Source organism: Rattus norvegicus, chromosome 18 (assembly GCF_021556685.1).
Source record: "Rattus norvegicus strain SHRSP/BbbUtx chromosome 18, alternate assembly SHRSP_T2T, whole genome shotgun sequence".
Classification (NCBI taxonomy): domain Eukaryota; kingdom Metazoa; phylum Chordata; class Mammalia; order Rodentia; family Muridae; genus Rattus; species Rattus norvegicus.
Genome location: NC_141551.1, coordinates 48,428,130 through 48,454,933, shown reverse-complemented (window position 1 = coordinate 48,454,933; position 26,804 = coordinate 48,428,130). Strand labels below are relative to the sequence as shown.

Here is a 26,804-nt window from a genome sequence, read left to right as displayed (position 1 = left end):
CTCTCATGTCCAATTTTCAGTCCCAGCGAAAAGGACAATGGAAGCATCTGATTTATAGATTAGGTGAACATTTGAAACTTAGAAATTACCTCTCAATTCTCTTAGAAGAAGAAACGACCGATTCCAAACAAGCCAGGACTTTTTGAGAGTCCGAACCAAGCTATTACTCAATTTTCTGCACTCCAAGATGTGCCCCAGATGGAATCAGCAGAGACAGGACAAGACTAAGAAAAATGACGCCACGGTTCTCGGGGAACACAAAACCCAATTCCAAAACCTGCCTATCAGCTCGGGCCATTCATCTTCTCTGGGCCTTCCTGTCATCCATTTTACTTCAATTGAGAGTCCACCAGGCAGGGATTTACTTCCCGAGTGGCAAAGCACCAGGACTTGGGAATTCTAAGTCTGGAGGCTCTTAACAAACTTGAAAGGGAAGGAGGATCCGAAGAGGGCCGGAAGTGCGAACCGCGCTGCCACCGGACTGAGACAGGGTGGGGGTGGGGTGGATAGAAACGGTGGCTGGGAAGGAAGCGGCAGAAGGTGTTTAACTTTGAGCTAGACCACCAAGCCATTTTTTATTTTCACCCAAAGGTATGTGTCACAGTAAAGTCTAACTCTTCAGGGGAATACAGACAGCAGCTGTTTAAGACGCTCTAGACACGCAAAATGCATATTTATCAATCAAATAAACAGAAACTTCTCTCTTTTTCTCACATCAGGCAAGTCTCTGAGTTTGAGGCCAGGCTGGTCTCCAGAGAGAGTTTACAGGACAGGCAGGGCTACAAGCAAACCCTGTCTCAATGTGCTCCTCCCCACCAATAAATACAAATAAATAAAGTAAATGAGAACTCTGTGGGTAGGTTTAAGAGTTAAGTTAGGGGGTTGGGGATTTAGCTCAGTGGTAGAGCGCTTGCCTAGGAAGCGCAAGGCCCTGGGTTCGATCCCCAGCTCCCAAAAAAAAAAAAAAAAAAAGAGTTAAGTTAGGAGCCGGAGAGATGGCTCAGCAGTTAGGAGCATTGACTGCACTTCTAGAGGTCATGAGTTCAATTCTCAGTAGCCACATGGCTCACAACCGTCTGTAGTGGGATCCATGCCATCTTCTGGTGTCTCTGAAGACAGCTACAGCGTACTCCCTTACATAAAATAAATCTTAAAAAAAAAAAAAGTTAAGTTAGGTGCCCCACAGTCTTAGAAAGGTGCCGAGCCAGAGTTAGCCCTTCTCGGAGATACTTAGAAAAAAAGGCTTCAGTGGATGAAACAGTTATCAATGTAGGAGTATATTAGTATGTAAAAAACATTCTTAAATATTAATTTTTTAGGTTCTGGCAAACTGACGTATAAATTTATATACAATAGTCATTCTTCACTCTCAAAGCAACTGTTGTCATATGCAGTTCCTTACAGCAAATGCACCTCATACACTTACTGTGCACCCTGAGAGTGGTGCAGGTCAGTCTCCTATTGCCAAAAGGACTGTGGAAGAAAGCTAGGTTAGAAAGAGACATGGCTTCCCTGAGATGGGCTGTCCTATTCACTTCTTTAAGAATGTGATGTTGAAACTAAGGAAGTTTTGACAGAGAAGATGTAGGAGCAGAAGACTCAGTATCAGGCAATGCAGAAGTGTGGGCACATGAGGTGCTCGGGGAAGCAGGGAAGCTCCTGAACCTGGGCAGCGAAAGGCTGCATGTGCCACCACAGAAACTGAGAATCCAGCACTGGTGTTCATGAAGCAGGTACTGGCGTATGAAGTCTCCAAGTTATACAGACGGCCAGTCCGATTTGCATTTTGGATAAAGGATGCTGATGTCATTCTTTGGAGCAGGAAGAAACAATCCCATATCTGTGAATCACCATACACTTGTTCACAATAGCCAGAATGAGTGCTTCCAAGGTGACTTTTTTCAGGAACATGCTAAGTTCATCTGGAAACAAACGTGTAGTTCATGGATGGAAGTTAGGTAATGCTTATCCAATGACCTCTGTGTTCCTCTCATAGGTGCGACTGTCGAGGTTACTTACTGAGAGTGAAGCTGGTGAATTTGGCTCTTTCAAATGTCTAAATGTCTGGTTTGGGGGCTGGAGGGATGGCTCAGTGTACGGGCTGCTCTTCCAGAGGATCAGGGTTCAGTTCTCATCCTCTTCCTGGCATCTCACAACCCTCGGAAACTCCAGTCCTGGAAGATCCAGAACCTTCTGGCCACTATGGGCACCAGGCACACATATAGTAATAATGATAATAATGATGATTATGATAAATAATAATAATAATAATAATAATAATAATACTTTGGGGTCTGGTGTCCCCAGAAGAAATCACAATTTGAATCTCAGAGATGCCCATAGAGACCAGCCACCCACTGACCTCCCCCGAAATGTTCTTTCTCTACCTAAGCATATCCAGATTTCCCATTCAATTCTCTGGAATGTCCACAGCGTGGCATTGTGTTTCTTACATGTAAATTATAATAATAATTAATATATAATATATAAAATTGTTTGTGTGTGTGTGTGTGTGTGTGTGTAGTTGGAGTTGGCATTGTAGTTTTAAGAGTGCTTGCTATTTTATGAAGACCCGAGTTCTGCTCCCAACAATGGTATCAGAAGGCTTAATCACTCTCTCTCCAGAGTATCATATAATGGTACATATCAACTTATAACGCACACACACACACACACACACACACACACACACACACACACCCTAAATAAAAACCTAATTAATAAAAATTATAAATGAATGAATCATACCAAGAAGGTGTTTTGCCATTGCCCACAGTGACAGACATCTAAAGGACTTTGGTGACTATTGACTATGTTGAGGTTATCCTCCTCCTTCTCCTCCGAGGACAGACATCCTGAGAGCCCTGAGAGGGATCAGAGATGCTGCCCTCCTCAGCTTTCCTCAACTAGAAGGATATTTACTGTGGGACAATTAAAATGCAAAGTGCCCGAGGGCCTAATTTTCACTTCAATATTAAGTTCATTTACCAATTTGACATTTTTTAAACTGACTTTTTTATGGTCTAATCTCATAAAGTTTTTTTTATATGTATACTGAAGGCCTCAGTTATTTTTGCAAAATGAATTTGGAGACAAATCCAATCAGACACAGTTGCAAATGATCTTCTCAGCCGGGGTAGGGGGGTGGGGGGGTGGGGTTGTCTGGTATCAATTGCTCTTTCACAGTGAAACTAAGGCTCACAGAGAGGCAGATGTCAGTCAGGAGCTATGGTGGAGCTTCCCCGGTGAATCTTGTGGCTCCTGATGAATTGCCTTCCTCCCTGTGGTATGGAGTCCTGTTACCTGCCCTAAACTGGGTAGGCTGTCTGAGTCCTAGAACTCACTCTTTTCTTCAGGACCAGATCCTCTGCTCAGATATGGTTCTCGCTGTTGACCCAAAGCTCCTCGTGCCCTGTCGTCTAATCATGAGCAGTTTCCAGCAGCTTCTCTGTGCCCCAGGTCCAGGCTGCATGTCTATATTTAGCAGTTTTGATATTTACAGTTTTACATTTGGATCTGGTTCCTCCTGAAGAAGTCACAATTTGAATCGCAGAGATGCCCACAGAAAGCATCAGCGCCTTGACCGTCCCCGACATGTTCTTTCCCTACCTAAATGCATCCAGATTTCCTTTCCGTTCTGTTTAGCGTTCACAGTACAGCACTACACTTCCTGCATGTAAATATCCCAGAAAATGCCTTTCGCTGCTGGATTAAAAAGAGAATTTGATCAAAGTGGATTATGATTTCTGCATCTGAGGAAAAGATTAAATTTAGGAATCCAATTTGACAACTAAGGGTGAAAATGATACCCAAAAGGTAACTCTTTCTGCTGCTCTGGAATTTGTAGGTAATGTTCTCCTCCTCACATCATTGACTTCTCTATGGGTGGTTTCACAATTTCCTGAAGTATCGCCTTTCTGTTAAACAGGGAGCCTGGCCCGGCAGCCAAGCCTCACTTTCTCCTTTCCCAGTGGTTTCTCTGCTTTCAAGGTCTGTGGGCAACTCCAGAAGGAGTTGCCTTCCAGAAGGAGAGACATAACTGTAGAAGTGAAACTTAGATTGCTTTGCGGCCCAGGGCTTTAGTGTTTAGAATTCCTCAAGCTCTGTGGTCAAAAATCTTGGTTCTTACAAATCATTACCAAGGTGCACAAAGGTTTTCAAATGGAAAGTTCTAGGAAGGCTTCAGCTTCCGGCGTGCTGGGTAGGCTACAGGGAATGGGTCTGTCCTGCCGAGCTGGAAGGTTTCCATTCATGGTACCACAACGCCGGTGTATTTTCAGCTGATCCCCTTTATAGGTTAGTACGTCAGTGGGCACCGTGGCCTTGTCAGAAATGTGTAATTTGACTCGACTTTGTTGGCTCCTCGAGGAACAGGGACCTTTTAGGGAAGGATAAGGAAAGGAGAGGTACTGAGGGACGGGGAGCCAGCGCCTGTTCTTACTTCCATGATGCTACCAGCCTTGGCATGGAATTTATGGAACTAGAAACCTTATCAGCTGCAGAGAATGCTAAGACGTTTATCAGAGAGCATGCTTTGCTGTGTTTTCAGTTAGTACCTTTCCCACATTTATTTGGAAGTGGGTATGTCCATGAGCTCGAGTTCCACCAGGTAAAACAAAGGCATGCTGTGGGCTATTGCTGTTACGGAACCAATGGTTCTCCAGTCCATGCTGGGCTATTGCTGTTACAGAACCAATGGTTCTCCAGTACCTTTGCAGTCTGGATCCAGTGAGAGTAAGTGGGGTGTAGCCTCTCCACCCCTCTCCTCCCTCCCTTCTTCTTTCTCTCCTCCCTCTACTCCTTCCTTTTTCTTCCCCTCTTCCTCATCTTCCCTTTCAGGCCTAGAAGCTGAACTCAGTCAGGCTCGCGCTAGGCAAGTATTCCTCCACTGGGCTCCAATCGAGGTCTGTTTTTTATTTTTCTTTGGGTCTTGTGAAATTGCCCAGGTTAGCCTTGAACTGGCAGTCCTCCTGCCTCATCCTTTCAAGTGGCCAGGAGGACAAGCACGTGCCGCCATGCTATCCAAAGCCAAGTGTGTTAATTCTTCCACAGTTTTGTTCGTTTGGCTTTGCTTCCAAGTCACTTGGTAGGTTTACAGATTGATTTCATGTCTTAAAGTTATTTTGTACACCTCTTGCATTTGCTCAAGAATAATTTGTCAGATTGGATAATATGTGTTTTAAAGACCCTATGTTTTTGTTTCTGCCATTCACAGCACTCAGGCCCTCTCTTTTCCTCTGTTTCTCTCTCTTGTTTTTCTACTTACTCCCTTCCTTCCCCCCACCTTGGTTTCTTTTGCCTTATCCCTCCTTTCTTCTTTTTTGTTTGTTTTGTTTTTGAGATGGTCTTACCACCCCCACCCCACCCCAGCCTTCTTGTGAGCCATCTTCCTCTGAATCCCACTGCTGGCACCACAGGAACTCGCCAGCTCCAGGATCATAGTTCTCATTTTAAAAGCTATTATTTCACTCTCGGATTTTGATTTTCCATTTCCATTTGTTTTGCTGTCTTAGTTGCTGAATCTGTTTCTGTCTGCAGTAATGTAATCCTAAAAGAAGAGATATTAGAGTAATCAGAGTCATATAATATCTTCTAGATATGGATCCTTAGCAATTCCAGAGTGTACCTAAAACTATATATAATAGATATATAATTGAGTCTTTTATATTATATAGAGTTTATATATATTATTTTTTTATTCACTAAAATATATATTACACACACACACACACACACACACACACACACACAGTCTCCATAAACATATATGTGGAGATAAAGTCTCCTTTTGTAGCCCTCAGTGGCCTAGAAGTCACACACATCAACTTGCTTCTGCCTCCCGAGAACTGGGATTACATGTGCGCACTAGCATGTCTTGCTAAAACTAACTTTTGTGAGCTAACTAATTAGCATCTTTTATTTGCACTTGTTTGGTGAATTTGGAAGGATGGGAGAAGGAACAAAGGAGAGCTGTAAACCTACATTCTGATCTCTCTTATTGAGCTTTGACCGGGTGTGGAGAGACTCTCTTCACAGTCTCATGGTAGCATTAGACATTTTTGCAGAGCACAGGCAGTACGGATGGATGTGTTACTAACAACTAACTCTGCAAAGCCCTTCATAGCTTCTAGGATATTATGTAACCTTCTCAATAACCATGGGAGAGAGTGAAGGGTGTTCGTATACTGGGGTTCCTTGTGCAAAAAACCATGGTGGAAAAAAATTAAGGCACGAATTTAAGAAACCGGGACTATAACATGATGAGCCTAGTCTATGCTTTTTGCACTATTCAAGACAGTAGCTCCCAGCTGCCACCTTGTATGGCTCTCTTTTCAACCAGGGCATCTTTTTCTCCCTAAGACAGATCCACATGAGCTGATCTCTAGGCCCCCTCAGTTGTGGTTGTGACAACTCTAAGCTCTCTGCTTTCATATACAAACTTTCTAGTCTGAGGCTGAGGGCTGAGGGTTTTCATCTTCTGCTAATTCTCTCCTCACAACGGGAGCGATTTGAGTTTTGTTTACTGAGACTCCCTTCTCTTCACCTAATCTTGCTGTCATACCCTCACATATATTATGTGAGAACCTGTGATCCTCTCCCCCACTGGAATCAAGCCAAGGATGAAGTTAATCCCAGCCCATTACACTGCTAATGGTTATATTCACCTCAGGACGCTTTCCAGAGTACTTAGAAGTCATCACCCCTTACAGGACTTACTGAGTTTACACTTTGTTTAAAATTAGCATGACAATATAGTTTGTCATTTTAATCAGGATGCGGAGGGTGGGAACGAAGGCTCTATTAATGATCATATTGGGAGAACTGCTCTTTTTTTTTAAACATTTATTATGTATAAGTACATTGTAGCTGTCTTCAGACACACCAGAAGAGGGCATCAGATCTCAGTACAGGTGGTTGTGAGCCACCATGTGGTTGCTGAGATTTGAACTCAGGACCTCTGGAAGAGCAGTCAGTGCTCTTAACCGCTGAGCCATCTCTCCAGCCCGGGAGAACTGCTCTTAAGTGGGGTTACACCACACAAGCAGGCACATATATGCACCATGCTAAGAGAAAATGTGGTGTGCCTACTGCATCAGTTATTGGAGGTGTGCTCTCGCTCCACGATCTGACGTGGACTTCCTCTTGACATTTTCTGCTTTAGCCGATTGTCTTTTTCATTTACTTGAGTAATTCAGAAGTATCTTTTTCTTTCACTTCACTCCTCCCATAAAAGAGGTGCTAACACCTAGGACGGCAAGTCACACATAGGAGATGCTCAGTGAATAGGAGACACACCCTTTAAGAATGTCTCAAAGATGTGAAGAATGTCACAAAATGTGTGTGTGTGTGGGGGGGGCATATATTGAAGTCTCTTTGGTGGCCTTCAGGGGTTATATTCTGACATCTGCAGATCCCATCATTTTCTACAGCAAAGGCATAGCAAGCAGTTTGCTTCAAGAACCATTCCCGTTGTGGGGCTGGCAAAAATGGACTATTAGTGAAAGGTTTATATCTTCAAGTGGAAGTGGGCAGGCTGGGTTCGTGGCAGCTCCTAGAGCCCCACCTGAAGTCCCACGTGGACAGGGTTTGGGTACAGAGGGAGAGTCTCTGGGGTCACTCAACACCCACACATGGTCGGAAGTGTGGTGTAGGTCGGTCAGGCTCCAGAGGGCAGTAGTATAGGGTCATCTTCAGCACAGTTCATAAGCTTATTTTAGACATTGGTTGGAGTGTAACAGCATTCATGTCTACCGGTCAGCAAGGTCTCTCATATTGAGGAATGGGACGAAGGGTCAGAGGTTGCTTAAGAAGTCAGGGTTTGGGGAGGTAATTATGCGATAGCTCTAGCCCTGGAATCAAAGTCCTAAATGACAGCAGGCACTGGAGACTTGTCCCACACATGCACACTCTGCTCTTTGCACAGATTTTTCACCCCACACAGAAGCAGATAAACATAGGTATTTATAATCTCCACAGGCGATTTAAAATTCTTTGCAACAATACATACAGTAAGCAGGATAAGGTTTTTGAAGACTTAAGCAGGAAAATACAAGGTGGTGAAATCCTGTTTTCTTGACAGAGGTAGCTCATAAATTTGAGCTCGAGTTTTCCAGTAGCTAAAATGGAGACAGCAACTGATCAATTTCTCCTCTGGGTTCCCATTTATCATCTCCTCATGCCTGACATGTTACCAAATAACTGGGTAATTAAGTTATATCCTGCTTTTAAAGATTGCATCATTTTAAGAGACAATCTAATTTTTCCAGGTGCAGACCTGTGTACCATTACCAAGGAATGGTACTTTAAAAAAATGATTTACTTGTGCTTTATTTATTTGTGGGGGTATTTGCACACACTTGCAGGCTGTGAGCCTCCAGAAGTGGGTGCTGATTATCTGAAGTTTCAGCATATAAGCCACTGAGCCATCTCTCCAGCCCCCCTTTAAATGTATATTTTTAATGGTGCTTTAATTTTTATTTCAGTTCAGAGTTTCCGTGTGTCTGGCTAACTTCCAACTTCCAAATTCTGTAAAGAGTACACTCCTTGACTAAAAAACAAAAACCACTTCATCATTTTAAAGACCCTTTTCCTTTCCAGTTCTGGATCACACATGGCGTCTTGTGCATGCTAGGCACACATACTACCGCCGATCTATAAGCACAGCCATTTTTATTTTTATTTTTTTGGAGGCAAGAACTTGCTTTGAAGCACAAGCAAGCTTGCCTCAAACTCGTAATCCTCCTGCCTTTTATCCCCCCTCAAGTGTTGAGGTTATAGACATGAGAAACCATGGCCACCAACAAGAGGCAAATTAAGTACCACCAGCTCTTTAGTGTATAAACCACCGGTTGTCTTTTTTTGAAGGAGATAAACTTTCCTTCTCAGCCACATGCATTTTCTGATGTAAACGAACTCTGACTGTTTTTCCTTGTGTTGTGGTACAGCAACAAAGTGAACTCTCTCTGTGATTATTTAACTCCCTAACTTCCTCCCCCTAATGCCATATGGATCACAGGAAAGAACTTAGCTTGAGACTGGGGTTGTCGATATGACATCTTCTTTGCTCCCTCTCTTCCAGCTTGATGAGGATTGCCACTGTCACCATAGGTGTCCCCCTCTGGGGAGCTGGGATTGCATCTAAATCAAAAATGACAGCCGTAGATAACCTTATTTGGGTGAAGGCTGAAATGAAGATTTTAATGATTAAAAAAAAAATCAACTTAGCTCAATTGTTGGCCAGGCCTTGGTAATGCTTTTGTCTCAGTGAATTGGTTGTTAGAACCATATTTATTTTGCCATGATCAGAAAGAGATTTACCCAAATCTCACCTTTGTTCAAACTTTGAGGTACTACGTTCCTTGGCAAGAACGTGAGCGGAACGTTGCAGCGACACAAAGACAATGCCATGATCACGCCACACTTCAAAAGCTCAGTAGTGCTACCTAGGTGGTAACAATTGCTCCAGCTAAGGATGAATGGCAGTGTTCATGTTAGGGACTGCACTCAGCTAAGCATCTGATATTTCCTTCCCTCATTAGAGCCAATCAGCAGTGTCTAGAAGCTAGATTGATGGCTTAAATGATATAGAAGACATTATAGCGGAATGGCAGAAAATTCATGAGAAAATTAGTAAAAACACAGGAGCTTACAGATAAAGACGCCCCATTCTTCCTCTAGGATAAGGTCTTCCTCATGGAGTCTTATTTCTAAACACTATACCAAAATCACACTAAGGTAAAATGTAAAAATGTAAACTTCCCCATCTGTTAAAAAAAACAACTTATGAAGCAAAAAAGCTTTTTATAGAATAAGCATAACGTCCCAATTTAGGCCACGATAATGCAGCTTGACAAGTATGCCCTATGGATGTGATAATACTTGGATGTGTTTCCAAGGACTGGAAGCCTTGGATCTCATCAGGGTCCTACAACCACAGGGTTGATTGGCTAAGAATAAGGCTAATATGATCAAAATTCCGTCTTGGCTTACTCAGTGACAGAGACATCACAGTACATCCTTGGTCATTGTTTCCAGAAACCCCAATGAGAAATGGATGGGTAAGAACTAGTTACAGAATTTTTAAGGTCTGTTGGTCACGTGCCAGGGTTCCACATCGTCTGTGATGTTCCTGTTATGGCCTGACTCCTGTTTTCTTTAGGATTTAGTTTTACCCAGTGGTCTCCAATCGATGTGAAGAAACTCAAGACACTGGGGCCCCTCAAGTTACTGTTTCACGGTAATCATGTTTCTTTGAACTCAGTAATCTGAAGGTATGAGTCGCTCTGCCCTCTATGCACCTGAAAGCAGGCCTGGCAGTGTCTGAATGGTTTCTGTAGGTGAGGACCTCACTGTGCTTACTCCATTCTGCAGATGCGGCATCTGGCCTTGCTGACGAAAAGGGAAGTTATAAAACATTATTTATTTCTCTTTTTTTCATGTGCACTGGTGTGTTGTCTGCAGGCATGTTTGTGTGGTGGTGTCAGATCCCCTAGAGCTGGAATTACAGACAACTGTGAGCTGCCATGTGGATACTGCCAATTAAACCCCTGTCCTCTGGAGGAGCTCACAGTGCTCTTAACCACCGAGTCATCTCTCCAGTGTGGAAAGGGAAACTTTGATACGATAGAGGTAAGGATGAACTATTGCTTGGTTGATGGGACCATATCCCCGTCCCGAGTCCATCTTAGATATAGATAGGATGAATTAGGTGATGAGTGTGACTTTGACAATAATTATTGGTGATCCAATGACATCATTGGATCTGGAATTTCATACTTTGTTACTGGTTGTTCATTTCTCCTGGTGGTCATTATCCTCTTTTGCTATGATTTAAATCTGGAAGGTTCTCAGCAGATTCGTGTTACGAACACTTTTCTTTAGCAGGGGGCGTTGTTTTGTGGGGCCACAAATGTTTAGGAAGTAGGGTCTCCCTGGGAGCTGAAGTTCACTTTGTGGTTGCTGTGGCCTTTGAAGTTCATTAGCCTGCTGCTTCCAGGTCGGCCATGTAAACATCCACGGCCACCCCCAACATTGTGACTTCCCCTCTGATGGGCTAAAATCTGTCTGGAATTTTGAAGTGCAATAAACTTTTCCTCCTTTTATTTGGTCAGATATTTTGAAAAAGTAACAAATGCACCATTTGCTGCTGCTTCCAGAGACACCACACAGTATAGTTGACAGTATAGAAAAGCAGCGTGGGGTGGCACCTCGTGACTTCTGAGTGGAGCTAAAACAACATGAGATGAGATGCGCTCTGATGCTAAAGTAATTATCAGATCAGTTTCTTAACCAAGACCATATGTTATCAGTTCTAGGAAGTAGGTCACAATTGTGTCTACCATGGGACTGTTGGAACTTTTATTCTTTTTAAACAAGGACACAGACACTGTAGAGCTAATAAGATATGAATGCATTCACATTGTGGAAGAGGATGTGCTACAGATAGATCTGAAGTCCCCCATTCTCCCTCCCCACACTGAAATCTTCTGGAACATTGCTGTATGCACTGGTGTTCACACCCTTTGCCACTTTCTTTGAGCTCCAGATTTGGAGATTTGACTGAAGAAGCATGGTTTGTTGTTGTTGGTTTTCTTCTCTTTGCTCCTTTTCTGGCTTTTCTATCATGCTGTGGGAATTTGATGTGGTTACTCTAATGGTTAAATTGAGTTCTCTAATCATAGTAACACCTCTACCCATGGGTACCTATGGGATGGGTAACTTTCCCATCTCAAAACATGACTTCCTTCTTATGCTGTTTTAAAAAATGACTTATCTTAAGTTTATTATCACTATGCCTGTCTCTGTGTGTGCCATGGTGTGGCGGTCAGAAGACAGCTGTGTGAAGTTCGTTCTCTCTGTATTGCTGTGGGGTCCTTGAGATGGAACCCAGGTCACGGGGCTTGGGCAGCAAGAGTCTTCATCTGCTGAGCCATAGTGTCCTTGAAAGACAGTGTATGGCTTCATTTTCAGGTCTTGTTTTTTTTTTCAACTTGTTTGGAATAGTTTAATGACTTTATTTATTAGACCATTCATGAGAAAGGTTGAGCAATATGTTTAGATCCATTCCACGATATCTATACTTCAAGATAAATACATGGCAACACAAAACTCTGTATGGCTGTACATGAAGATATGAAAAGCAAATAGCAAAGCCTGACATTTTCCTCATGTGGTTGCACATCAGATATCTAGCGTAGCTTTGTAGACAATGAGATCGTAAACGGCTTTCACTTATTCAGAGATGTCCTCATTTACACAAACTAATTGCATTAAGAATATACTCATTATCCAATGACTTCAAATGCCCTCACTGTATTTCCCCTACCTTCAGTCTTGCAATTAAGAATACAGGCTTTCAGAACAGGTGAGATTTATTTAAATTTTTTTTTTAATACTGAGGCTGGAGCAATGGCTTTAATGGTTGAGAGCACTGGATGCCTTTGCAGAGAACCCAGGTCCTGTTTCTATCATCCACATGACAGCTCACAATTGCCTGTAACTTCAGTTCCAGGGGACCTGATGTCCTCTTTTGACTTCCATGGGCATCAGGCACATACATGGTGCACAGATACACATGTGGGCAAAACATCCATATATAAAAAAAAAATAAAATTCAAGAAGATACATGTGTGCATGCGTGTGTGTGTGTGTGTGTGTGTGTGTGTGTGTACATGCCTGCCATGCATGTGTGGGTGTTCATGGAAGTCAGGGGACAACTTTGTGAAGTCAATACTCTCCCACCACATTTGTGTGGAAGCTGGGGACCAAGCTCAGGTAATCAGTCTTGCTAGGCAAGAGGTTTTCCCTACTGAACACATTCCCCGGGCCAGGTCTTGTTTAAAGATCTCAGTAAATTTTAGCACTCCCCCCCCCCCCCACCTCAGGACTTTATAGGTTTGCTGTTGGGATTTTTTTCTTGATATGTTGCATGCATTTTTTTCTATTGCATTTTCTGATGACTAATTTCTGAATTGTAAAAGTAGTTTTGAATATTTTTCCTATATTTAGCTATCCTAAAGAGGGTAAGTTAATAGCTTTTTTGCAGTTTATTTTCTTAGCGGCTCAATACACTTACTTCAATATGATGAGTATTTTACTATCAACCATTCCGTCCGATGTATTCTTTGTCCAAGTTCTTTAAAACTGTAGCATTACCTCTGCATGGCATTTTAGCTGCATCTCAGATTTAGCAATGGATGAACTTAGTTACTATTTTATTATAAATATTACAATCTGCTTTTTGTGGCGAGAATAAATTCTATGGTGTTATTCTCCAGGTGCATGGTATAGTGTTGTTAATTACAGGCATGGTGTCATGGAGTTTAATTTTTAGGATCGACTTATACTGACACTTCACTTTTCTTCACTCTCAGACCTGACCAGCTTTCATTGTGATGTTTGATTACATGAATTTGCCTCTTGGATTCCTTAAAAATCTAATAGAATAATGAGATCTTGGACTTTTTTGGCTGGCTTATCTCTTGTCATAATGGTTTCAAGGTTCATCTCTGTTGTTGTCTCATATGGCAGGATTTGTTTTTGAATGGCTGAGTACTATTCTATATATCACACTTCTGTATCAACTCATCTGTTAGCTGACATTTAGATCGTTTGTATATGGTAAATATTGTTGTAGTAATCATAGGAAGACATGTGTCTCTTCTAGGTTAAACAGGAAATAGAACTGTTCTAGGTTGACTTGTACGGGACGTCACCAATTGATTTCCAAACTGACTGCCCTACTCTACAGTACGTGAGGGTTCCAATATTTTCCTATATCCTAACATCCCAGAAAATGGCTACCCTATCAAGTATGATGTTAGCAGTTTGTGGTTTTGATTTGCATTTTCCTGAAAATTGGTGATGTCATCCATCACTTCAGATACCCTTTGCCCTTTGTATGTCTTCAGGAAAATATTTATTCAGGTCCTCTGTTCATAACCATGTCTCGCTGCTGGGTTGTAAGAGTTCCTATTGTATTTTGCATATTTGTTCCTTATTGTGCTCATGAGATATATGGGTAGCAAATACTTTCTCCCATTGTTTAGGATGCCATTCTACTCTGTTGATGGGCTCCTCTGCAGAGCAGATCTTTGGTAGTACACACCACCACCACCACCACCACCACCACACACACACACACACACACACACACACACACACACACACACACTTCCTTTTTGAGACAATGTCTTCCTATGTAGCCCAGGTTAGTTTCAGATCTAATATGTATCCCAGGCTGGTCTTGAATCCATGTTCCTTCTGCCTCAGTCTCCCTAGTGTTGGGATTATAGACATGCATTGTGATATCAGACTCGTTGGAGTATACTTTCAGCAAATCCTTTGAGCTCTGGCATAACCAGTGCATCCTTCAACTCCCAGCACTGTCTTAAGCTTCTCTTCCTCTGTCATTTGTTCTATTTTGCTTTTGCCTCAGAAGCACTAGGGCTACCTCTGCCTACAGAAATCATTATCCATCCTTTAAGACCTATCCTAGCTGTGACCTCAGTAGTGACAGCTGTGTGAAGTATCCAGCCTCCTCCTCATCTGCCTATTAAAACTTCCCAAGGATGCACTAGATCCTGTCTTCTGCCATCTGCCATGGTTATCACCATTTAGTTTTACATCTTTTATTTCATCCTAAAACTATAATTTGCCTTAAGGTAAGAAGTCTAATATTTTGGGAATGGAGATATAAGCTCAATAGAAGAGTGCCTCAAATGCATAAGGCTCTGAGTTCAATACCCAGCACCCCATAGGACAAAGCTGGATGAGGAAGAGTAGTAGAAGGAAGGTGGTGTTTGAATATTTTGGCTCTTACTTGAATGTTTCTCTTATGCAAAGCATTTAAAGGCTAGGATACTCAAAATATATTTATAAGCCTTTATATACCTTTTATAGTCTTGAGATTCTTTGAAACCCTAAATAAAATTGTGATTACCTTATCTTTAATGATTATCTTAATTTCATATTTATTTGAACTGGAATAGACATGTGTTTGTACATACACACACACACACACACAAGCACATGTGTGTATTTATGTGTGTGTCACTCTGGGGATCAACCCTAAGGATTTGCACACTAAGCATGTGCTGTACCACAGAGCTGCATTCCCTGCCCCAACGGCTTCTTACTCAATGGAGTCAGTAGGACCTTGAACTAAAGGGGCCTGTCGATGATGCTGTTTGGCGAATCAGCAATGAAGCATCTGTACTGAGAAGTCACCTTTGTGGCCCTAATTTTCAAAGGTGTTGATGGTCCATAAAGAATGGGCAGAAAATGTATGGCATCTTGCTCCTCTGTGGTCAGTGAAGAAACATAAAAGCTTATTAAGCTGGGAGTGAAGAATCACTTCCAGGAGTGCATTAGATCACATAGCCACCTTAGGAATTAACTCTCGCTTCTATAAAAAATAAATTGCAATCAATGTTGAGTTTCTTTTAATGCATGACCCGTAGTTATTTTAGCATAGTGTAATAAAAATAACACTTGTTTTGACACAAAGAAATATTGTTTTTGAGGAACTCATGGTTCTCGCCTTTAATTCTCTTGGGCTCTTTTCTCCCGACAGATAAATAAATTAAAAGAAGTTCAAAGTAGCCGCCTCGATTCCCAAAGTGTCTCAGGGAAGGAAAAAAAAAAAAGGTAAAATCTTCTTTTTCTACATCACAGTGGAGTGAAATAAATTAGTATAATGATTTATGTTTACTGTTTTAGTCAATTCTGATAGAGATTATAGAGACAAAATGACAAAGTGCTTCAGTGGTAAACTTAAATCACGTCAGCCAATCTTTAGTTTTCCTCACCCTAATTGCCCCTTCTGTTCATTTATCTTCCCAGGCAATCTTTGGAAGAAATACTAGTTCAATCAGTGTGTGTGCAAACCACCCGGGATAAAAAAAAGTTTAGCCTAATTTGTCTCACTAAATTGTGATGCCTCTAGTAAACAAATCTTGGTTTGAAGGACTAAAGAAATCTGAATAATTATGGGTACAAAATGCTTTTTTTTTCCGTTCCTTAAGATACCAGTTTTAGGGCAGTTTTGCTCTATCTATGCACTTTTTTCTTGCTGTCTTGAAGGATGTGTCTTTTTTCCCAGATTAGAGTCCAGTGTGATATACAATCTTTTATTTGCACATCATGTGGCCTGATCAATTTAAAATGGAGAGATATAGACCTTTTAAAGGTAAAAGGCCCAGCAATGTTTTTACATTAAAAGAGAGGAGGAGTACTGAGAAGTGGCGATTTTATATGGAGAACAGGAATGGTAGTTTAAGATGGTGACAAAGTCGAGGAGAAGACCTTGAGGCATGTCAACTTTTAGGTGTGCTTTCACAAGAAGTACGGCATGGGAAGGGAATGTTCCAAGGGCTGGAGAGGTGGCTCAGTGGTTAAGAGTGCTTGGTGCCCTTCCAGAAGACCTGAGTTCAATTCCCAGTACCAGGCAGCTCACAACTGCCTGTTAGCTTCAGGGGATCTGATGTCCTATTCTGGATTCTGTTGGCACCTGTTCTCTCTCTCTCTCTCTCTCTCTCTCTCTCTCTCTCTCTCTCTCTCTCTCACACACACACACACACACACACTATAGACATAAGGGGGTATATTCTCTCAAATTTAATTAATGAAACTATCTTAACACACAGAAAAGACTAAGTTCTTTAACTCAACAGAAAATAAACTTTATAATGAGGCTGCTTTGTGCCAAAACCTGTTGAGTTCTGGTCACATTGCTTTTTACTTAGCAGGGACCAGGGAGTCTGGGGAAAGTGGCTTTTAATCAGATGCCTCTCTATGTTAGAAATTACAGTAAAACAGGATGGTTTGCTAGTAAGTTACTTTTTGATTATGGTATTTTAGTTACTTTTGCTCTGGATGGAGAATGACTGACTTTGCTGATCCCCTCCACACTGTGATAGAGAAGACATTGGGTTTGAGCTGTTAACTGATGCCAGGGATGAGCTGGGTGGTCTTGTCAACAAGTGTAGGATAAAAACTAGTCAATGCAGAAGACAGGCTCCTCTGCTCTTGCTTGCCTAAGAGGAAAAAACTATTTGTAGCCCTGTGACCACAGGGGTGTCTGATGTGATTCTCTGGTTGCCCATAAGGGCCACTTGTCAGGCCATACTGAATAGTGTCCTTCCAATACACAAGATGGATTTTCACATTTGTTATGACGTGTTAGAATTAAGGGAATTAGAAATAATCCATCAAACAAGAGACTTGGATACAGGGTGATCTAGAAATAAAGAAAAAGATATAATCTTAAGGATACAATGGACAGTAAAACGGAGAGCTGAGGTGGGGCTTAGGGTTTTCTAAACTGAGAGGACTGGCTCTCAGTCTGTAGGTCCACAGCTAATACAGGATCAAGATGGAAAGCGGGAAGTGCTTTAAAAGAAAGACACGGCTTCAAATGTTGGAGCAAACTTGACTCCTGATTTGAAGAGCTACTTCAACATCTACAGGCTTGGCCTTGGGCAACAAGCCTGTTTTCTTTGACTCTTCTTTTTTATAGGGATAATGAGCACTGAACCAATCACTGTGTACAGAGCACTACATCAGAACATTGGGGGTGGAAATGAAGAAGGTAATGGTGGAACTTCCAGAGGTCTATAGCCTAGGGGCTGTGTGGGGTGCATAATAATTACCCACAGGTGAAGTCAAGTTAAAGCAAAGGCATTCCCACAGAAAAGATATCCATCAATTGAGAAAGATTTGTGTTGGGGAGACATTTTTTAGACAAAATTTGTCTTCCTTAGTAAACCTTGCAGTGTTATATATTGACTGGAACACATCCACACCAGCATGGCACAACCTCACGGGGCAGCAGAAGCCAATAGACTTCCATGAAACTTGGGCTGGAGAGCAGGCATTGAAGTCTAGACTCCTACCAAAAATTGCAAGAGTTATGTGAAGCTTGCCTGCTTTCCTTCCTTCTCCCCAACTCAAAAGAAAGGTATGAAATGTCTATGGACAAGAAAAAGACAGACATACTGTTTTCCTATGTATTACAAATGTCCAGTTTAATGTACATGTAATGTTTTATTTCTCCTTTGTGGGATTCATTGCAACGTTTATGGGATGGGGAATCTAATATTAATCAAAGAGTACTAGGTGCTAGGTGCTGCCAGAGAGACTTTGGTGTGTTTTACATTAGTCACAACAGTCTATAGGGAATTGTTTCTATCCCCACTAATTGATGAGGACATCAGGTTTCAGGCAGATTGAATATTCTGCTCAGCCTAGAGAGTTGGTCGAGTCAGGACCTAAACTATACCTGAAGACCGCAGTATGGAAATGTGGATGCTTTCTTCTCCATTGCAAAAAGACTGATGCTACTGAGGGAGGAGAAGGAGACCCCTAATTACAGCAAGGAGAAGCCAGCACCTTTCATAGAAGAGGGATTCATGGCAGGTAGTGCAATGGACAAAAGAGAGAAGAAATAAGGGACTGGGTGTGGCAGTCAGAGGCACGGACAACAATGGCGACCTCATCCTGCCTTTAGTCACATGCCTTCCTGAGGTTCCTGTGCTGGGAAAACACATGAGCCAAATACATAGGGGAGTCAGGATGGGCTTGTCCATTCCTTTCTGTAAGGTGGAGCAGGGCATTGGACACACAAGGGACAGGATCAAGTTAGAATCCATGTTTTCATGTAGGTGAAGAATGCTGGCAAGGAGGTCAGAGCGATAAACATCCCGTAGCAGGCCTGGGATAGAGAGACGGATAAAGGAGCGGGGTCAGGGCTGGAGCTTTACAAATGCAAAATATATTCCTGGTGCCTACACTCTTGACAATTTTTGTTTGTTTGCTATTTCAGTAACAAAGCATTTCTATTAAAGGAAAACAACTTCAATATTTAATAGGGGATGTTATCTTTTATTAAAAACTCTCTCCACAACAAAATGAACAGAATAGCCCCCAAAGAAGCATAAATAAGAAAAAATTCCCAGAGTAAAGCATTTGGGTCTCAGACAATAGTCATGAAATGTTTTGAAGATGGTTCAGATTTATTTGTGGGCGTTAAGTAATTCAAGAGTAAAGATAAGAGGCTCTTCTTCCAGAGTGAGGATGTAGCTCAGGCCACACCGCTGGGTCCTTATCTCTGTCCTGTACTCATTTATCAAGGCCATCTATGTGCTTATCAGACCTGTTCCAGGCAAAACATCACAAAACAGGAGCCATCTTGAGCTCTTGCAGGAGCCAGGGACATGGGCGTGACCTTTCAGAGCATCGCGGAGGAACGGAGCTGTGTCAGTGCTCGCCATGCCAGAGAGTAAGGGCTGAAGATTAAAGACTTCCTGTTGCCAGGAAAACAGAACAAGCTACCTTTACAAAAGGAGATAATTTTTTCCCCATGAGCTCTTTTCCTGATCGTCTCAGCAGCCCGCTTGACCCAGAATTGCTTGGCAGTTGTTTTACAATGAGAAGGAGCTGAAGAGGAAACCGTGTTGTTGAGAATTTAAAGGATTATTTATAACCCCATAGAAAGACCAGCAGTCTCAACAAACCTGGACCCCTGAGATCTCTCAGACACTGAGCCACCATCCAGGCAGCACACAGGAGCTGGCTGAGGCCCCTGACACAGAGGACTGCTTGGTCTGGCCTCAGTGAGAGAAGATGAACCTGGAGAGACTCGAGGCCCCAGGGAATGGGGAGGTCTGGTGGGATGTGGGAGGTGTGGGGTTGGGGACATCCTCTTGGAGACAGGGGAAGAGGAATGGGATGAGGATTGTTGGAGAGCAGAATGAGAGGGGGGAATGATGAAATGATGACTAGATTAAAGATTTTTTTTTTAAGGAATTGTTTACTTGCATCGCCATCCATGGTCTCATAGGCTGTCTTGCTGGAATTTTAACCTCCCAAACCCTAGAATATTGATGAGCAGAGGAGTTAGCTGGCAGGAGAGGTGCTGACGTCGGGCATGGACATAGGGATGGTCAGACACATTGTTATCAGATTTTGAAGCCTCAAGTCAGTCCCATACAGAAACAAAAGCCATTCCTCATTTTTACAGAAAAGGTTGCTTTTCTGTTGTAGAGATTGAACTTAAGTCTCAGACATGCCAAGCAAACACTTCGACATACATCAGATCATTTTTTAATACATTTAAACTAGAGACTGGGTCTCACTAAGTTGCCCAGTGACCTTGAACTTACTATTCCTGCCTCAGCCAGTCATGTAGCTGGGATCACAGGTTGTCTAGTCTAGTTCCTTCACAAAACATCAGGACCAAGAAGCAAGTTGGGGAGAAAAGGGTTTATTCAGCTTACACTTCCACATTGCTGTTCATCACCAAAAGAAGTCAGGTTTGGAACTCAAGCAGGGCAGGAAGCAGGAGCTGATGCAGAGGTGATGCATGGAGGGATGTTTCTTACTGGCTTGCTTTCCCTGGCTTGCTCAGCTTGCTTTCTTATAGAACTCCAGACTACCAGCCCAGAGACGACACCACCCACAATGGGTTGGGCCCTCTCCCCTTGATTAGTTGAGAAAATGCCTTACAGCTGGGTCTCATGGAAGCATTTCCTCAAGGGAGGCTCCTTTCTCTGAGATAACTCCAGCTTGTGTCAAATTGATACACAAAACCAGGCAGTACACAGGCCTCCAGCACAAATTCTGACTTTGCAGGGCTATTTTATCTAGAGTTCTCTGTATGCTACCCAGATTGATCTGTGGTACAAAATAATTCAGCTTCCTTCTTGAGCTCTTGATAGCAAAAGAACTCCCGGACAGTGGTGTACATAAGCTTGTTTCCGCTCTTCTTTTGTGTGGTGATGAACTCCCAGTAGAGTTTCAGAGCCCCATACCTTTACTCTGGCCTGTGGAAGACCGTCCTACAGAAGGAGAAGCTGCACACAACCCAGGGCATTGGCAACAACTCAGCTTGTCTGCACTCAAAGAGCGCTCTGCAACCTTTCCTGGGGGAGATGAGCCTGGGTCTTGTCTGCCTTGCACAGGAAGATGGAGGACTGAGGAGGTAGGGAGACACAGGAAGATACAGACCCAGTACCGTCTACTTAGTCTCATAGGGAAAGTTAATCTGAAGATTCTTGGGTTACTGTAGACCATTGTGAAATTATCAATACATTTATTTAAGGAAATAAAGTGCATACAAATACTAGCTACTGAAGGTGTAGACTTTTTACACGAAAATCCACAGCTTTTGTGATGAACACTGACTCTAACCATATATTAGTTCATTAAGTTATATTATCTTTGGGTCTGGTTATGGGTGTGTGATGCTTCTTATTTTATTTATTCTCAGGGTTTTTCATTTGTTTGTTTGTTTATAACAAAGTGAAAGAAAGAAAAGAAAGAAGACAGCAAGAATGGAAGAAAGAAAGACAGAAAGATAACACAAAATATGAAATGACCCAGCCAGCAAAGATGCTTACCACCAAGCCTGACTACCTGAGTTCTGTCTCTAAGACTGATATGGCAAAAGGACAAAGCTGACTGTAATAAATTGTGTTCTCTAACTTACACACACACACACACACACACACACACACACACACACACACACCCCTCTACAGACATACCTATACACAGACAGACCTACACACACACCTACACACACACCTACACACACATACACACTTACACACACACACATACACACATATACACCTACACACACATACATACACACACACCTAAACACACACACCTACACACACACCTACACACACACCTACACACACACCTACACACACACCTACACACACACCTACACACACACCTACACATACACATACACACATACACGCACATACATGCACACATATACACACACATACACACATACACGCACACATACACACACACACACACACACACACACACACACACAGTACATTAATGCAGTTTAAAATGGGAGAAAAAAACCAAACTCAGCATAATCAGTTTTAGCTGATTTACAAACAAAGATAACGTGTGATCTAGAAAACTATATTCTCAAATCAAGTCCCATCCTGGTTTCAGGTTTTCACACATTTCTGTTTCCCCACTAAGATCTTTCTCATGGTCTCTGAGGAAGGTTCACATTTTTTCTCCAGTTCTTAGTTGTGTGAGGCTGATAATGTCTCAGCCATCTCAAGTTGGTAGGAGGTGGTGGTCATTTTGTTTGTGCCCATTTGACAGAGAAAATTTCAGGGTGATTATTTCTCATTAATCTAGAATTCCAAATCCCCTCCCACCAACTTGGTTTTGACTGTATTTGCTGCTTCTCCTTTTAAGCTGCATTTTATCAGATCATTAATATTTTCTCTACTGTTGCGATGGTATGTATATGTTTGGCCCAGAGAGCGGCACTATTAGGAGGTGTAGCCTTGTTGGAGAAGGTGTGCCACTGTGGGTGTGGACTTTAAGAAAGACAGAGGTGTGGCCCTCATCCCAGCTGCCTGGAAGTCAGTCTCCTCATAGCAGCCTTCATATGAAGATGTAGAACTCTCAGCTCCTCCTGCACCATGCCTGCCTAGATGCTGCCATGCTCCTGCCTTGATGATGATGGACTGAACCCCTGAACCTGTAAGCCGGCCCCAATTAAATGTTGTCCTTATGAGAGTTGCCTTGGTCATGGTGTCTGTTTACAGCAGTAACACCCTTAAGACAACTGTTTTTGTTCTTGACTTAATGTAAGACTCTCAGAGAGAATCTTCCCTCAGGAGGGAGATCCTCGAGCCCAATGACCAGTCCTAGTCCACAGGCTGTAGTCTGCAAGAGGATTTTTATTGATCAGGATACACAGGTATCTGTGGGCGTCCCAGTCAATTCGGAAGACTGGCGCGCCTAACAGAACCAGGGACGGGTTTTTATAGGGTATTGGGGAGCAGAAGCAGGCTTACAGAAGCAGATGTATGGTTGGTGGATTTAAGTGAAGCGCGGATGTATGGTTACACCCAATTGGCTATTCAAATGAAGTTGTCACACAGCAAGAGAATACGTGCAGGTTGGGGCGTCCGGAATGTCAGGGGCTAGGGGCTTATCTCTTGTTAGGTGACCCATAAAGCAATATCAATAATTTAGACTGGTTTCTGTATTTTGTTTTCTTTTATGGTCTGTTTCGTCTAAATGATGGGTCAGCTTGTCCCACAAAGCTTGGACACATCTGAACTTTCCCAGGCTTATTTTAGTTCTGAGTCTGTGTATCTAAAAACTTACTTTTTACTTCTATAGTTGAGGGCCTTGGGCTTGTACAATTCCCTTTCTGGGAGGGGGTCTTTCATTAAAAAAATAACAAAATGTACATACTTTCCCTTGGTAATGCTTAGTTTTTAAATAGTATTATTTATGTTTTCATGGCAACATATCAAGTTTTTCAGGATGTCTAGCTTCTTCCCCAAAACACCATGAGACTTATCAAGTTAAATACCATTAACAACCAGGAGTGGAGACACGAGCCACACAAGTTTCAGCTGCTTGGCAGGCGGGGGCGGGCAGTAGGATCACTTGCCTGTGAAGTGTAATGAGGACTCCCATCTTGGAAAGCAATAACTGCACCCACAACCCCATTGAACAACCTCAGGTAAAATGTTGGCCTTTCCACGACTGTTGGTTGCTCTGCACAAGCGGGTAAGGTACTGTTGCTGAGGAAGACAACACCTATGTTTCCCCGCACACTGAAAAGCTGAGCGGTGCCTAACTGAAGCTTCACCCCCACTCACTACTGTCCATGGTACAGTGCACACTGCTAGAGGAGAAGGGTGAACACCAACCCCGCTACAAACCCTTTGATAACAGTGGTGACCTGTCCACGTGATGTGCTGGTGAAGTGGTGGCACAGAAGATGTGGCAGTAACCAACCATTGTGCCATGGACTTAAGGCTTACTCCATGAGATGCAGCCCATGCCTGACACAGCTCGGGTGACCAAGAACCTAAGACTAGAAGGCCTTGGACTTAGGCGAAAACCAGACTACCGTTCTGCCGAAGGAACGCAGCCATGAGATGGCTCCTCTCAACATTCTGCTATGCGTGGAGAAAGTGACTAAGTGCTAAGTCAGCATTGATTTTGGAATATGTAAAAAGTAAAACTAAGCTCTGGTGAGAAAGCCAACTTTAAAAATGTTTTTAATTGAAAATAAATTGTTTTCCATATAGTATATTCTGGTCATGATTTTTCCTTCTTTGTCTCCTTCCAGATCCTCCACGTCCCAATCCATCCAACTCCATCTCTTCTTTCTTTTTAGAAAACCAACAAACTGATAGACAAACCAAAATAAAATAAAGCAAACAGAGGTGTGTGTGGTGTGTGTGTGTGTGTGTGTGTGTGTGTGTGTGTGTGTGTGTGTGTGTATGGTGTGTGTGTATGGGTGACAAAAAGCAGAAGAAACAAGAAACACAGACAACAGAGACACACGTACACCTGCATACACATAAAAACACAAAATTGGAAATCATAGGTAAGAAAAAGACACTTAAGGTAAAAAAAAAGTACCCAAACAAAAAGTTGTAAAACAAAACATTCCAAAAATACTATTAGATCATTTTGTATTGACTATCTACTGCTGGGTTGGGGCGTCGTTGAGTGTGATTTGTATACACCACAGGAAGACTCCCTTGGAGAAAGTAACATTTTCTTTGTGAGCACTGTCAGTTGAATTTAGCTTCTCAGTAGGGGTGGGTAGCTCACGTTCAGTTCCTTTCTTAGTCTGCCTGGCTCGAACCTGTTCAGGCCCGGTGCCTGCTGCCCCAGTCTCCGTGAGGCCACGTGGGCATGCATCGTGTCGTGTCTGCAAATCAGTTTCTTAATGCCTTCCACCCTCTCTGGCTCTTACAATCTTTCTGTCTTTTCCTCCACAGAGTTCCCTGATCCCTGAGAGGAGCGTTTGACAAAGGCATCTCATCTAAGACTGAGAGTTCCGAGGACTCTCTGCAGTGTTCAGATGTGGCTCTCTGTATTCGTTCCCATGGACTGCAGGAGGAAGCTTCTCTGATGATGACTACTGAGCGGCAAGAAAGGGCGTGAATCTAAGCAGCCATCTTGACTCGAAAGATTTGATTTTTTTTTTCTATAGACTTTTCAACATTTGATCCGATTACCACCAATTAAGGTTCTTAAGCGGTGCTGTAAACAGCTGAATGTAAAATGCCCTAAGTTTTACAAGAAAATCAAAGATAGCATAGAAACTAGAATTTTAAGTTTAATTCATTTGTTTCAAGGAAATATTGCGTGGCCTTTCACAAAATCGGGAAAGCGCAGCACCGGGAAACAAAGGGTTAATCATAGTAATGTTGAGATGCAGATGCAGGGCTCTAGCATTAAAAAACGGTACTCAGGGGCTGGGGATTTAGCTCAGTGGTAGAGCGCTTACCTAGGAAGCGCAAGGCCCTGGGTTCGGTCCCCAGCTCCGAAAAAAAGAACCCCCCCAAAAAAAAAAAAAAAACGGTACTCAGAATACAGAAAGTTAAACTTTTTAAAAGTGACACAAAGTTGTTCCTTAATTAAGAGTCAGATTTTTAAAGCACTACTAATTAAGCAGACGTTATTGAGAAAGATGGGCGCTCCCGATGCATTGATTCACACAAAGCGGCTGCCATTATAACACCGGATCCAAACCTTCTGGGAAGGCAGAGCAGAAACTCCGAACTTAAATAAGATTCAGAGTTGTTCTAAAAATGGCATAAGTCAATACTTAATCAATCAGGACAAATCTGTTTTTGTATAAAAATTTAAACACACGCAATGAACACCTTGAGACCCTTCTGGAATATGGAAGGCCAAGAATTAACAAACAAACGCAGTCTTCGCTGGTGAGTAAAGCCCTCCGTTGTCGTGGGCTGCCGCACAGCAGCGCAGTGTAGACGCAGCGTGATAGGGCCATAGATCACGGTAATAACATTTGCAATAAACAATAACAGAACAAAGCCAACATCTATAAGAATCCCGGGAGGAATTTACGTTATCCATAATTTTTCTTTACATTTGAGAAGCTATGGCAGGAAAGCCCATTACATTCAATGGCACCAATTAATTTTGGCAACTTTTAATGACATCTTTCTGAGTAAAAATCTCACATAATGCCCTGCGCACATGATGGATAGCAGCTTACCTTTGATTTGTACTGGATTCCTGATTTTTTTTTCTTTTAGTATTTTTAAAGAGTCCCTCTGCAGCCAATCAAGCAATCAACATGAAATACTCAGATTCTCTCTTGAAAATACAAGAAAACAGAAAAGACAACGTGGCCTCCTCTGCTGGCTAACAGACGATCGGTGATGTTATTTAAGGAGTTTTCGGAATGATGGATTACAGAGATTTTTATTCCGGGAGAAAATGACAGCCAGAGAAAACTATTTAATGCTTGTTCTGTTTAGGGTGTCAGAGTTCTAACCCTTCCTTTAAATATAAGTTTCTGATTCATAATTTCTTTTTTATTGACTTTTCTAGACTAACCCCCCCCAAATATTTCTTTATATCTTAGAAAATACCTCCAGTTTGAGATATCAGTGGAAAGATTTCAATTGAACAAGCAGGACCACAGAAGAGCTCACACATGGTTCAGCGGGCAGGAGGAGAAATGAAACCTTGATCGGAAGGGGACTTGGTCACAGCACCCTCTCTTTAGCTATGTAGGCTCTCTTTTGTGTGAGCTCAAAACATGGTTGAGTAGTTTACAAAACAGGTCTGTAACCTGAAGCAGTATCTTTAGCAGTGCGCTAAGAATATGTAAATACCTCATGCTATGGACTGTTTAAAGGGGTCTCCTTTATAGAAAACACACTTATCAGGGAAAAGGCTGTTAGCGTCTATGCAGTGGGGATGTGCAAAGCAAAATTGGGCCATTAGAGGCGAGTACT

General features: G+C 42.4%; 1 long non-coding RNA gene across 1 annotated transcript; it reads left to right on the top strand.

The window, feature by feature from the left end:
• The first annotated feature begins 501 nt into the window (after window positions 1-501).
• Window positions 502-26,367, top strand: LOC147999787 (uncharacterized). The gene is made up of 4 exons (XR_015643131.1): window positions 502-591; window positions 10,462-10,629; window positions 15,575-15,648; window positions 24,807-26,367. It is a non-coding gene; the product is annotated as an uncharacterized LOC147999787 (long non-coding RNA).
• The last annotated feature ends 437 nt before the right edge of the window (window positions 26,368-26,804 follow it).